The sequence below is a fragment of the Delphinapterus leucas genome, chromosome 20, assembly GCF_059928025.1.
Source record: "Delphinapterus leucas isolate spDelLeu-1000000601 "Yukka" chromosome 20, BTC_Dleu_Yukka2, whole genome shotgun sequence".
In the NCBI taxonomy this organism is placed as follows: Eukaryota; Metazoa; Chordata; class Mammalia; order Artiodactyla; family Monodontidae; genus Delphinapterus; species Delphinapterus leucas.
The window spans coordinates 56,148,898-56,163,406 of NC_143148.1; positions in this window are offsets into that span (position 1 = coordinate 56,148,898).

The window sequence follows — 14,509 nt, forward strand, 5'->3', positions numbered from 1 at the left end:
GTGCTGCCCTGTGTGCCCCGCCTCGCTGGGCTCCACCTCGGGCAAACACCATGCGCAGGCGTTGCCCGGGTGTTGCCGGGGCGTTGCCCAGGGGAGGTGGTCCTGTACCCGGAAAGCTCCCTGCCCAACGCACCCCACCCCAATCCCAGTGCCGGGAGCAGCCGGGCAGTCGGGTGGGACCAGGCTGAAAGCCCAGAGCTGAAACTTGGAGGGAAAGGTAATCCTCGACATTCCCCTCCCCGCAGGCTTTAATCCCCTGCAATCCCTCCTGTGGGAGCTTTCTGGGACAGCCGTAGCAAAGGACCACAAACTGGGCGTCTTAACACAACAGAAATGTGTTCTCTCACATTCCCGGGGCCAGAGCCCCGGATCAGGGCGTAGGCAGGGCACCACCCCGCAGGCTCTGACGAGCGTCCTCCCTTGGCTTGTGACTGTATCACTCTAGGCCCTGCCTCTGCGGTCACATGGCCTTCCCTGTCAGATCTCCCTCTCTGTGACAGGGACAATTGTCATTGGATTTAGGGCCACACTAAATCCAAATGATCTCATCTCAACATCCTTACCTTGATTAACTTTGATCTGCAAAGACCCTTTTTTCTCAATTGGCCGCATTCGTAAGTTTCTGGGGTTATAGGACTTGGATGTATCTTTTGGGAGGCCACCATTCCACCCACTCCTCCAGTTTCCTCTCCCCGAGGTGTGATGACGTCTAAACAAAGATGTGGAGACACATGGGGTTTGCCTGGTAGCAGTTCATGTGGCTCAGCTTACATCTTGACCGCCAATTCCTGTTGCACACTCCCAAGCCCCTGGATATTAGAATGGATGGGGGGATGGGAAGGGCAGGTCCAGAATGTCTGAGATGGAAAGTCCCAGGGGAGGAGCCCAGGCCGACCCCCTCATTTACAGATGAGAAACCTGAAGGCCAGTCGACACTCCCAGGGAGCCAGGGGTTTGAAGGTGCCCTGGAAGAGCTGATGCCTCTGATGTCATGTCTCCAGGAACAGAAAGGTCAGCCCCAGAGGAAGGAACCCAGGAGCCTCTGGTCTTAATTGTCCCTTGCTTAAGGAGTACTCTTAGGCCCAATTCATGCAGTGGTATTTATGGAACACCTACGTGCCAGGCCCTATCCCAGGCATTTGTGATCCACCAGGGAACAGAACAGAAAACACCCTGCCCTCTGGGAACTGGCATCCCAGTGTGGGGATCCAGACAAGCAAACGAGCAAGTAAGTGTGTAGTGTGTAAGTGCTGGCGAGGGCTGTGTGGCGAGAGACAGCTGCGTGAGGAGGGTAGGAGCTGCTTTTCTTTTTTTTTTTTAAGATTTATTTATTTATTTTTGGCTGCATCGGGTCTTAGCTGCGGCACGTGGGATCTTTCATTGTGGTGCGCGGGCTTCTCTCTAGTTGTGGCATGCCGGTTTTCTTGTCTCTTGTTGTGGCGCGCGGGCTCCAGGGCTTGTGGGCTCTGTGGTTTGCGGCATGCAGGCTCTCTAGTTGAGGCACGCAGGCTCAGTAGTTGTGGCGCGCCGGCTTAGTTGCCCCGCAGCATGTGGGGTCTTAGTTCCCTGACCAGGGATCGAACCCGAGTCCCCTGCATTGTAGGGAAGATTCTTTACCACTGGACCTCCAGGGAAGTCCCAGGAGCTGTTGTTTTATACAGAGTGCTCTGGCCACTGAGAAGACATATGAGCAGAGACCCACATGGACTGGAGGAACAAGGCACGTGCATGTCCGAGGAAAGAGCATCGTAGGCCCAGGGCACGGCAAGTGCAAAGGCCCCGTGGTGGGAGCAAGCCTGGGGGAGGCCCAGGAAGGCAGAGAGGCGGGAGAGGAGATCAGACGGGTGATGCCAGGTTGCAAAGGACTGGTTTACACCCCAGGTGAGAGGGAAGTCGTTGCAAGGCTAGGGCCCCCTCCCTCTCCCCGCTCCCTCTCCCCCCTCCCCTCCCCCCTTCCCCCCCCCCAGCTTTGTTTGATGCGACTGTCCTAGCTGCTGCGTGGAGGCTGGGCCGGTTTAGTTAGAAGGCTCTGCAGCAACACAGGGCAGAGATGTGGCAGCAGCTGGGGTGGTGTCAAGTGGTCAAAGTCCAAATACATTTGCAGGTACAGTGGGTGGGATCTGCTGATTGAGTCGGGGTGTAAAGGTTGCCTCTGAGCAGCTGGAAGGAAGGAAGAGCAGCTCTGGGGAGGGGGGAGGGGGAGGGGTCGACGGGGAAGAGGGGGAACCGGCTCTGGCACCCGGGGAAGGGTGGGCTTCCCAGTGCAGGGAGCCGAGGTGGCCAGGCAGGTCCTGCCTCTTGAGTCCCCCCTTCTCCACCTGGCTGCATCTTCCCTCTGCCAGTCGCTGCCTCCTGGGGCCCGGAGGGCTGGGGCACGGAGTCAGGCCCCCGCCCAGGGCCCTGCCCCACCCAGTCCCGGCCAGAGCCAGGAGGATTGCACGAAGGGATGCCTTGTCCCCAAGCGCCTGGGAGCCGCTTCCCCGCCTGCAGGGGTGGGCGGGGTGCCGAGCCTCCTCTCCAGGAATGTGGTCACAGCATTAGAGACACAGAAGCTCCCCGTGGGGGGCCTGGAAGGGATCCAGACCCCGCGCCCCTGCCAGCGCAGACACTTCCACATGGGGGTGTGTACGCAGGGAGAGGCGGGAGGGGGCAGCCGGGATGGAGAAGACCCAGAACCCCAGACCCGCCCCCCCCCCCCCCGCCGTGGCCTTGTTTCTAGGCTGGCTCTGCCTCCTGGGCGCCTCCATGAATCATGATGATGTGATGATGCTGGCGGTGGCGGAGGCCAGCCTTTCTGCAGGGCTCCCCGTGAGCCGGGAGCAGTTCTCAGGGTTCACGGCCATTCCCAAACCTGTGCAGGGGTTGCTGTTTTTGTCCTCCTGTTACCTGTGGGGAAACTGAGGTCCAGAGTGGTTGAGTCACTTGGCCCAGGCCACACAGCTCGGAAGCACCCCTGAGGCAAGTTCCTCAGCACACTGCCTCTCAGAGCTCTGTGTGGTTGGGCCTCCACCCTCCTCCCCAACACCCCCTCTCTTCCCCCCCAGCACTCGGCACCCTTGGTCCCACTGTCACCCTCACGCTCACCAGGCCGTCCCAGCCCCAGGGTGTCTGTCAGTGCTGTCCCCTCTGCCTGGAGGCTCCTCACCTATCCTTCCGGTCTTAGTGGAAACATCACTTCCTCAGAGAGCCTTTCCCTTCCCGTTGATTATTGATCAGTGCTGAATCAAGCAGGACTGCCACCTCCCACGTTCTGTAGGTGATGCCCTTATTGATGTGACCCAGGATCACAGTGCAAAGGACCATCCTCTGGCCCCACCCACTGAACCTAGCTCTGGAGCGGTGATTCTCAACCCTGGCTGCACGTGAGAATCACCTGGGGAATCTTTTAAAACCCCAGCGCCCAGGCCTCTAAGGGTGACAGTGGTTATTTATATAACCATCTAACCCAGGGTTCCCAAAGTGTGTTCCAGGGAACACTAGTTCTGCAAAACGCACCTTGAAGAAAGGGTGCGTGGCCAGTGAGTTTGGGAAATGCTGCTGTAAAGCCATCCCCCTACACCTGGGCATGAAGCCCTTGCAGGAGAGAGAAGTCACCGCCGCAGGGTCCCTCCTGCCAAGCTGGGGCTCCTGGAGGGCCTCGGCTGGGTCCCCCCACCCTGCTCAGCCAGCAGGGGGTCGGGGGGCCGGCCTAACTCAAGTTCAGGGGTCCAAGGTGGTGAGGCCGAGTTGAGAACGAACAGGAAGAGGCATCTGTTAAGTTTCAGGAGCCCGTATTCAGTCCTGTTTGAATTGTATCTATTTATTGACCAGATAGTACAGGAAACTGGCTCAGCATCCAGCAAGTGCTAGTGGGTTTATGGTGAGAAATCAGCCCCCAGCCAGGCAGGTCCCCACTCACACACCTGCTGCAGGTGCTGGCGTGTCCTCCCAGGCAGCAGACCCGTCCTTCCCCTCTTACCACTCCCTCCTCCCGTCCCCCTCCCTCCTCCCCTCCCCCTCCCTCCTCCCGTCCCCCTCCCCCTCCCGTCCCCCTCCCCCTCCCGTCCCCTCCCCCTCCCGTCCCCTCCCCCCGTCCCCTCCCTCCTCCCGTCCCCTCCCCCTCCCATCCCCCTCCCCCTCCCATCCCCCTCCCCTCCCATCCCCCTCCCCCTCCCATCCCCTCCCCTCCCATCCCCTCCCTCCTCCCATCCCCCTCCCTCCTCCCATCCCCTCCCTCCTCCCATCCCCCTCCCTCCTCCCATCCCCCTCCCTCCTCCCATCCCCCTCCCTCCTCCCATCCCCCTCCCTCCTCCCATCCCCCTCCCTCCTCCCATCCCCCTTCCTCCTCCCATCCCCTCCCTCCTCCCATCCCCTCCCCTCCCATCCCCCTCCCTCCTCCCATCCCCCTCCCTCCTCCCATCCCCCTCCCTCCTCCCATCCCCCTCCCTCCTCCCGTCCCCCTCCCCCTCCCGTCCCCTCCCTCCTCCCGTCCCCCTCCCTCCTCCCGTCCCCCTCCCTCCTCCCGTCCCCCTCCCTCCTCCCGTCCCCCTCCCCCTCCCGTCCCCCTCCCTCCTCCCATCCCCCTCCCTCCTCCCATCCCCCTCCCCCTCCCATCGCCCTCCCTGCCTGCCTTCTTTTCCTGCACAAATGCAGGCAAAGTCTACCCACCATCCTGATGTCCTGTTGTCACTTGCAGTCATGGAGAACCTTTTGTGTCATCCCCAAAAGAATGGCTGCAACATATTCTACTGTAAGAATGTGCCAGAACCTATTTAACGAGTCTCTTGACCATTGGCACTTGGGCCGTGTCCCGTTTTCTTCTAAACAATGCTGTAGTGGATAACTCAAGGCAAACATCATTTCACACAGGTGCAAGGCTGCCTCTAAGACAAATACCTCCCGAGGCATTGCCAGGTCAAGGCCATGTGCGCTGTCATCATGACAGATGCGGCCACAGCACCTCCCGAGAGGGTTCCCGCCGCCATGCCCACCCGCGATGCCCGAGGGATGCGGGCACTTCTGCGGAGTACCTTTCTGTCCTCCAGAAGCTCACCGGACCCCCCGCCCCCCGACCACCCTCACCCCGGGTTTCTGGCCTCTGGTCTCAGAATCATTTCTTACGCTGACATCCTATGCAGAACGTTGATAACTGACAGAAATGGAAGTGAGCCAGGGTTCAGGCAGGGATGGGCTTCTGCTTCATTGTCTCCCAGCCCCAGGACACCACCTCTGGGCCACCCAGCCAGGGCACAAGGAGAGACACTGAGTTCTCCCCAGGCTAAAGAGGCAGGGGGAGAGAGCATCTCTGGAGCCGGGAGAGAGCCAGACCACGAGGAGGAATCACAGGGCTGGAGCCAGGCCACAGAGGGCGCTCCAGACAGGCCGACTGAGGAAGTGTCTCCCGGCCCAGTGGCCTGCCCGCCTATGAGAGCCGACTGTCAAGCCTTCGGAAATTCTGTGAACCAGTTGTTAAGCACTCCCATTATTGAGAATTAAATTATATGAACTTACAATTAATAAATTATACTCAAAGCAAAGATAACACCTACTCAAAATTCATCACTCCCTAATGACTTTGCTCCATTTCGCTACGAGCTGTGGTCATGAGGTTCCCTACATGGATGCATCTGGAAATACTCCTGCACATCTCTCCCCAACTCTGCGGGCAGACCTGTCATGGGGGTAACTTGAAATTGACCGTGGTGGGAGCATTTACACCGCAGAAGTTGGCAAACACTGCCAGTTGGGGCTGGTTCACCCCCTGTAGCTGGTTGTGCAACGTCTGCCCTGAATGCTCCCTCCTCCTGCCCTCTGACCTCCTGCCTCCTGCCTGCCTCTCCCTTTGATCACATCCAACCAGAAGCAGCTGGCTAGGGCCTCAGCCTCCCAGGGCTCACAGCAGGACAGAGAAGGGAGAGCATGGATCTGGGAGAAGCCAGCGGAAGATAATTGGCACGCCAGGCCCCTGCTCTCGGGGAGACAAAAGACACCTTGTGATCCGGATCACCCTCCATGTGGGGCAGGCGTCTGTGACCAAGGAGGCTCGGGCTGGTGCTCTGATGACGGAGCTGACCATGTCAGCCCTGAGCTCCAGAACCCCTTTGCAATTTCTAGAGTAATGATAACATACTTCTACTCCAGGGAATTTGTGTTCCCATTTTGATTGATTCATCACCAACATGTTCACAAGCCAGGAATCAGTGGTTCTCACACTTGAGCTGCATCAGAACCCCCAGAGGGTTTGTGGGAACACAGATTGCCAAGCCTCACCCGCAAGTTTCTGATTCAGTGAGCGTGATATCGTGATATAATAAGACATACGTATTTTGGTCCTCATCCCTGCTTCCCGGCCAGAGCTCCTAAAACCTTTGTCATTTCCTACATGATGAAATGCTAGGGGCATGTTTTATACTAACGGTTGATCTCTGACCCCCACTTCTGGACGCAGAACTTCCAAATCCCTTGGAATTTCCTGGGTGAGGGGAGCATCTTTTGTTCTAATGGGGTGACCCTGGGTGGCCTCGGGGACGGCTTCAGGAGGGGGCTGGTCACCAGGACCACGATGGGAAGCTTGGAGCTTTCAGCCCCACCGTCATCGTCCAGGGAGGGGAGAGGGGCTGGGGAGTCAGTTAACAATCGATCGTGCCTCCGCGATGAAGCCTCCATAAAAATCCCTAAAGTATAGGGTTTGGAGAGCTGCCAGGTCAGTGAACGTGTCCCCATGCCGGGAGGGTGACGCACGCCAGCTCCACAGGGGACAGAAACTCCTGTGCTCAGGATCCTTCCAGACTTCCCCTGTCTGTCTCTTCATCTGCCTGTTCATGTGTATCCGTTAAAACATCCTTTGTAATAAATCAACAATAGTAAGTAAACTGTCTTCCCGGGTTCCCTCTAGCAAATTAGTGAAGCCAGGGAGGGCGTCGTGGGAACCTCTGATTTGTGGCCAAGGCGGACAGAAGTGTGGGTGGCCTGGGGACCCACGGCTTGTGCCTGGCGTCTAAGTGGGGCAGCAGGGACTGCGCCCCTAACTTGTGGGGTCTGTTCCATCTCTGGTTGGTGGCAGAATTGAATTGTAGGACACGCAGCTGGGGTCTGAGACTCAGTCGCTGAGGGCAGACACCCACACATCTGGGGCCAGAGGTGCTGTGACTATGAGAATAAAGGAAAGAAGCAGTGAGTTTGTCCCAGAGAGTGAGTCTGGAGTGGAGCCTGAGAACTTGCATCTCTGAGTTCGCAGGTGGTTGGTGCTGATGTGGGCTTTACTGTACGGAGCTGAGCATTTCCTGCTCTGGGACCCCACTTGGAGAATTCAGCTCAGAAGTGTGGCCAGGTGGACCAAGGTGATGTGCACGGGCCAGAGCTTACAGCAATTAAACCACCAACTCGTTGCAAAGAGGGGATGCAGTGAGGCACAGGAAACAGGGACGGTTGCCCGGGAACCCCATGCGCGTAGGACCAGGGCAGTGGCACAGCTTGGGTCCCTGAATTTCAAAGATAACTTGCTGATAACAGGAAGAAAACGCCTCTCCCGCTTAGGAAGCAGGGACTTGCTGACAAAGCCCTGACCCGGGCTGAGGACGGAAGGGGAAGAGAAATCTTGGAAGAGGGAGGAAATCAATCAGGCAGGGGCTGCCAAGGTCGCCGGCCACCGAGGCAGCAGGATTCAGGGCCAAGGAATGTGTCTCTCAGGGCTGGAGTCCGGAGCGCGCAAAGGACGGCAAACGCGAGAGAGAACATTCTGTGTGGTTCCTTTGATGTCAAGTTCAAGAACAGGCACCACTAACCTCAGGGGACAAAAGTCGGACAGAGCTGGGCGTGTTCCATGTCTTCCCCTGAGTGGGGGTCACATGGGGGTGCACACTTTGGATGTGTGGGCTTTACTGTACGGAGCTGAGCATTTACTGCACATTTACCGAGGCCTCCTGTGTGCCGGGCGTCCTGCTGGGCTCTGAGGACGTAGCTGGGAGGAAGGGGCTGCCCTGACTGTGTGGCATCCCTCCCACGGTGCAAACCCGGTGTGCTCAGAAGAGCCCCGGCCAAGGTGGCTTCGAGCGGGCAGGTGGAAGTGGGCCGAAGGATGCGGGTCAGGGCCCGGGAGACGTCGGCAGGTCGCCACGATGCTCTGGTTAGATCTGAGAAGACGAGGCAGCCGCCCGCAGGAGGGCGACGGAGGGACGTGTGCTCCCGGTGGAAAAGACAGTCCACGCAGAAGGACAGAAATGACGTGTGTGCAGGGAACTGTGGGCCTTCCATACGGCTGGAATGTGAGGTTCAAGGTGGGACAGAGCCAGAGATATTCGGCTGGGGAGATAAACAGGGCGGGTAGTGGAGGTCCGGGCGATGCAGCCGAGTTGGAACTTCTCCACCTCTGCCCAGCACCGCCCCCCACCCCACCCCACCCCACCCCCGCCCACTGCGCCAAGGCAGGGGCTGGCTGCAAAGCAAGCTTCCCGTGGAGGAAGTTGGCTGGTGTCGGGGGGCGGGGGCCAGCCGGGCAGCGGCCGCAGGGACCCGGCCAAGGTGGTGCGTCCCTCTGGAGAGCCACGTGCAGTGTCTGGTAACCTCACACACTCGCCTTCCCTGTGACCCGGCGTTTCCACTTCCATGCATTCACCCCAATAAACGAAAGCCAGTGTCCCCGCAAAGGCTCGCTCTGGAACCATCAGAGCAAAAGCTAGAAACAACCAAATGTCCAGGAAACAGACACACAAGCTGTGGAGGATGCAGACGGTGAGGTTCTGCCCAGCGGTTAAACGCAGGGACCCACGACCCACGCACCGGCATGAGCACGACCCACGCACCGGCGTGAGTGGACCCAGGGCCAGAGATCCAGACATGAGAGAGAACATTCCGTGCGATGCCGTTGGTGGCAAGATGGAGAGCCGATAACACTAATGCGTGGGGACCGGAGTCAGAGGAGGGGGCATTCCAGGGGGCCGCGCGTGTCCTGCATGGTGGCCTGTGTGGTGGCCACGTGGGCGTGCACATCTGCAAACTTAAGCGTGCACTGCACTGTGTGTAAGTTAGAAGTTACACCCACTGCACAGAACTCACGGGGACAATGCAGGTTACTGCATTGCAGGACAAGGCAGGCGAGGAGATGGGGAGGCCCTCGGTGACGGACAGATGGGGGGTTGTGCACGGTGGGGCAGTGACAGGATGTCATGCCCCCTTGCTCTGGGGACGCCCTCCTGGGGATCGATGCGTTCAACCATCCAGTCCCAGGTACCTGAGTGTGCCGGGGAGAAGCCCGCCAGGAGCTCCAGGCTGGTGAGTGTTGGGAGGCCTGGTGAGGAGGGCCCATGGAGACCTTGGGTGCGGGGGGCCCGTCCAAGGCCAGAGTCAGGACCAGCCTCCAGTCTCGGGGCCTCTGCGGCACTTGGTGTCTGGCGGGAGCTCAGAGCCTAATCATGGCGTGAATGGATGAGAGAAGGAGCTCAGGGCCAGACTCCTGGTAAATTCTTTTGCTGTGAGGCATCTCTTACCCTGAAAACGACTGGCTGGCAGGCCCCCGCTCCTGCACCTCTAAATGGGACCAGGGCCGCTTCACAGGCGTTCGGGGCTCCGAAGGGCCCTCGCTGGGTTTAAGCTCTGCTTTCACCATCTTGATCTTTTTTTTTTTTTTTTTTAACTGAAGTATGGTTGATTTACAGTGTTGTGCTAGTTTCGGGTGTACAGCAAAGTGATTCTCTCCTTTTCAGATTCCTTTCTGTTATACGTCATTATAAGATATTGTGTATAGTTCCCTGTGCTATACAGTAGGTCCTCATTGTTTATTTCATATATAGTGGTGTGTATCTGTTAATCCCCAACTCCTAATTTATCCCTCCCCCCCATTTCCCCACTGATAACCGTAGGTTTGTTTTCTATGCCTGTGAATCTGTTTCTGTTTTGTAAATAAGTTCAGCTGTATCATTTTTTAGATTCCACGTATAAGTGATCTCATATGATATTGGTCTTTCTCTGTCTGACTTACTTCACTAAGTATGATAATCTCTAGGTCCATCCATGTTGCTGCAAAGGGCATTATTTCATTCTCCTTATGGCTGAGTGATATTCCATTGTGTATACGTGCCACATCTTCTTTATCCACTCCTCTGTCAGTGGACACTTAGGTTGCTTTCATGTCTTGGCTATTGTAAATAGTGCTGCAGGGAGCACAGGGATGCATGTATATTTTCAAATTAGAGTTTTTGTCCTTTCTGGATATATGCCCGGGAGTGGGATGGCTGGGTCATATGGTAGTTCTATTTTTAGTTTTTTAAGGAACCTCCACGCTGTTCTCCATAGTGGCTGCATCAATTTACATTCCCACCAGCAGTGCAGGAGGGTTCCCTATCATCTTGATATTCTTACTAACTGTTGAACAAGGGGCCCTGCGTTATCATTTTGCTCCAGGCCTGCATATTCTGTAATCTGTCTTAGTTTTGGCCCTGGGAGAGGGGTCTCTGGGCACCTTGGGGTAGGGTAGAGGTTGCTAAGACTGAACCAGGACAGCTGTCTGGGGGGTTGGGGGCTCCCAGACACACATGCAATCCCACGGTTGCCAGGGAGGAGGGGAGATTCAGGGTGTAATCATGGTGGTATTAGGGCAGGAGACTCACAGGACCCAGATCCTGCCGGGACCCGGGCTCCTGTCCTCCTCATGAGATCCCTGGGAGAGGCACCAGCACAGGGGGTGCCCACTGATGTCAGTGGGCACCGTGGGCCCAAAGCTTCCTGCGGAGTGGTAGGCGGGGCTGGGCTTCAGGAGCCCGACCTGTTTCTCCACAGCCTCAGGCCCCGGCCAGAGACCCAACCCGCCCTGCACACGTGGGAGGAGCAGCCACGCAGGCCAGTCCCAGGAGAAGGAAGAGGGCATTCACAGTGGTGGCTGCCCCTGCCCAGGACAGACCACACAGGCTCAGGGAGAGGAGAGCCTACTGGGCAGCTCTGGATCCTCGGGAAGGAGGACAGACCATGCCCACATGCCCTGTGACCTTTAACCCCTCAGCAAGTTCCACCCACTGGCACTTCCACCTCTCCTGTCTGCATCTCATACCCTACAACACACGCACACGCACACGCACACGCACACACACACACACACACACACACACACACACACACACACACACACACACACACACACACAGTGTCTGGAATATGGCCCGACCCAGGTGGAGCTTCCTCCTGGGGACAGAAAGTGGCCGTGACCTTGATGCTTTCTTGGGACAGACGCCACAGCCCCCTATCCACACTCACCTTCATCCTCCCCACGATCTTTTCAAAATGCGAGTCTGATCCCGTGACCCGCATCTGGGGTCTTCCCTTTGCTCCTGGGAGAAAGACCACCAGGCCGTGCGTGACCTGGCTACTGTCAGCCCCTGCAGCCTCAGCTGATACCCTCACTCAGACACACGCCCCCTTTTGGTTTCTCAGAACACTCCTTCCAACCTCAGGGCCTTTGCACCTGCCACTTCCCCCACCTGGAAGACCTTTTCTAGCCCAGTGGATCCTTCCCACCCTCTGCTCCCGGCCCTGTTGTCTCTTGGGGGCCTTTCCTGACATGGCCAGACTGGTGACAGGACATTCATTCACATGCTCATCTGTTCATCTCCCCACTGGGTCGTCATCTCCTTGGGGGCGAGATCTGCATCTTCCTCCAGCATCGTGCGCCCATCTCCTAGCACAGCACTGGTGCATAGACGCCTGCTAACTGAGTCCCTGAAGGGCGGGGAGCATGGAGCCCCCTCCCCAGAGTCCTGGCCTTTTTAGGGGGAAGCAGCATGGTGGCCCTAGAGGCACCGCTCCCCCTCCTGGACCTCAGCTTCTCCACCTGGGAAGCGAGGCGTTGGGCTCATGGGGCAGCTCCCTCTGAGTGTCGATGTCCTGGTGGCCGGGACCCTGCGCCTCAGCTCTCAGGGGGCCCAGAGTTCCCAGGGGAGTAGGGCACAAGAGCAGAGGGTGACCTGCCCCTGCCCCCTGGCTGGGGAGACGGCATCTGCCACCCTCATCAAATAGAGGATGGAGTCCGAATTCCAGAAGGAGGAAGAAGGCCACAGTGGCCTGGAGTCAGGTCCAGCGTCCTTGACGGCCAGAGGCGGACAAGCCCATCCTTGCCCAGACTTGTGAAGAGAACAGAGCCAGGCCCAGCCCGATGATGATTTAGCCCCCATGCCAACGATTCCACTGTCAAAGCGTCACCACCTGTAGTGCAGGAATCGTCCCGTGACGAGGGTGTCTGGGGCACCCTGCTCATGCAGCGGACACCTCAGCACCCCTCCTCCCCGAGCCCGCACAGCCAGGCTGCTCCTCTACCCCCAACCGTGCACCAAACGTGCAGAGCCTCCAAGGCCTGGCCCGGACTTGACTGTGCCCGGGGGCGCCACCCCAGCACTTCAGAGGGCAGGCAGCAGTGGAGGTCAGATGGCAGGCTGCCCAGGATGCTGGCTCCCCCATCAGTCCAAAGAGCCCAGGGCCTGTCAGGTCCTGCTGGATGCAGCCCTGTGAGCAAGGTGGGGCTCTCGTCTATTCAGACAGGCACCCCCTTGTCCCGGGCATCTCCTTACCCAGCTCCAGTCACAGTACCTCAGTGCCATCATGGGATTGCCCCCCTTTAAAATGTACGAGCAGTACTCGGCCATGGCAGGTAACGTGGAACTACATGTAAGGAACAGTCCTATTATCCCACTACCCGGTGATGCTTCTGACGAAGACGGTGGTGATGATGAAGGCGGCGATGAAGATGGTGGTGATGTCGATGGTAATGGAGACGATGGAGATGATGGTGGTGGTGACGAAGGTGACAGACGAGGGGGATAAGGATGAATGCCAGGAGCATGAGGGACCAGAAACCAGCTGGGGTCCATTTTGGTCTCAGCTCAGGATAGCATCGAAGGAGACCAAGCAGGCCTCGCTTCTTCAGAAAACAAAACCACTCCCAAGGAAGGCTCTGTGTTTGGAGGGGGAATTGGGCTCAGCCGGGAAGGTAGGCAGCAGGGGGTGTTGCCGCCATCAGGCTGCCTGGCTCGGCCCCTCACTGTCCCTTGATTTGCTCCTCTGTAAACCTGGCTGGTGATGGGACCTGCCTCGGAGAATGACGTGCACACTGATGGTACACAGAGCACTGAGCACCAGCCTGGCGTCTGGTTAGGATGTAATAGATCGTAGCTTTTATCGTCATCGTTTTTATCCCAGTCTCTCTGTTCTCTCTGGTTGGCCTGCTCTCTCCTGCTGGAGCCGCTTTTCCCTCCCTCCCCTGGGCCACGCCATCACCTCAACTGAGCCAGTGGGGCCTCTAAGCTTCTTTGCAAGACCCTCACGGGGTCTGCCTGTGGTCCAGGGGGCCCCAGAGTCAGCGGCCCTGCGAAGATGCACCCGTTGCATTGCTCAAACCAGGAGAATGGCTGGTATTCGCTTTTTTCTTTTATAAGTTTATTTATTTATTTATTTTTGGCTGCATTGGGTCTTCGTTGCTGCGCGTGGGCTTTCTCTCGTTGCGGCGAGCGGGGTCTTCTCATTGCGGTGGCTTCTCTTGTTGCGGAGCACGGGCTCTAGGCACACGGGCTCAGTAGTTGTGGAGCACGGGCTTAGTTGCTCCGCGGCATGTGGGATCTTCCCGGACCAGAGCTCGAACCCATGTCCCCTGCATCGGCAGGCAGATTCTTAACCACTGCACCACCAGCGAAGCCCCCAGAGTCCGTGGCCCTGTGAAGATGCACCCGTCGCCTTGCTCAAACCTGGAGAATGACTGGTATTCTTGACCCCTGGAGTCGGCTCTCATGGGACTACGCTTGTCTCTTCCCAACTCTGCACATCGAGTTGGTAGCTTCAGATCAGCCGTGGTGGGAGTATTTAGGCCGTAGGAATCGGCAGGTACGGCAATCCTGGCTTTTCCTTTGGAGGGAGTCAGTCAGCGGTTCCACATTTAGCAGGACAGCACCGCTCACTCCCCAAGTATAACCTGTCATCGAGTCGTGCTGACGCTGGCTCCAGGAGGGACCGAGCACGCATCTATTCTCGGCCTAAACCGCCAGCCTCGTGGCCCAGGGCACTGCCATTTCTCGCCAAGTAGCCACCACAGCCTGCCCACTGCTCTGGGGCTTCGCTGGCCGGGCAGGGGCTCCCACTGCAGCCCAGGTAATGTCCAGGTTGTTTCTCTGCACGGCCTGTCCTTGGCCAGCCCCTCTGGCTCACCTGCACCCTTCTAACTTCCTTTAGTTCTTCAAACAAAGCAGTCCAGTTAATGATCTGGGGGGGTTTCTGCTTGGGAGTGTCTCTGCCCTGCCTTCCCTCGGCCTCCCCCACCAACTCCCTGGGTGACCAGGCCACCTCAGCGGAAGTGCTCCCACTGCCAAGGGGCTCCCCGTCACCCTCACCGCCCTCACCCCCATTCCTCCAAATCTCCCCCGTACCATCTTCTCTCTGACGCGGGACACTCGGGCATGAAGCGCTTGTTGGCTCTGGTCTGGTTGGCAAGGCCCAAGCCTCCTGGGTTATAAGCTCTTGGTATATAAGTCCAGCGCACTGTAGGGCTCAGGAAATGCAA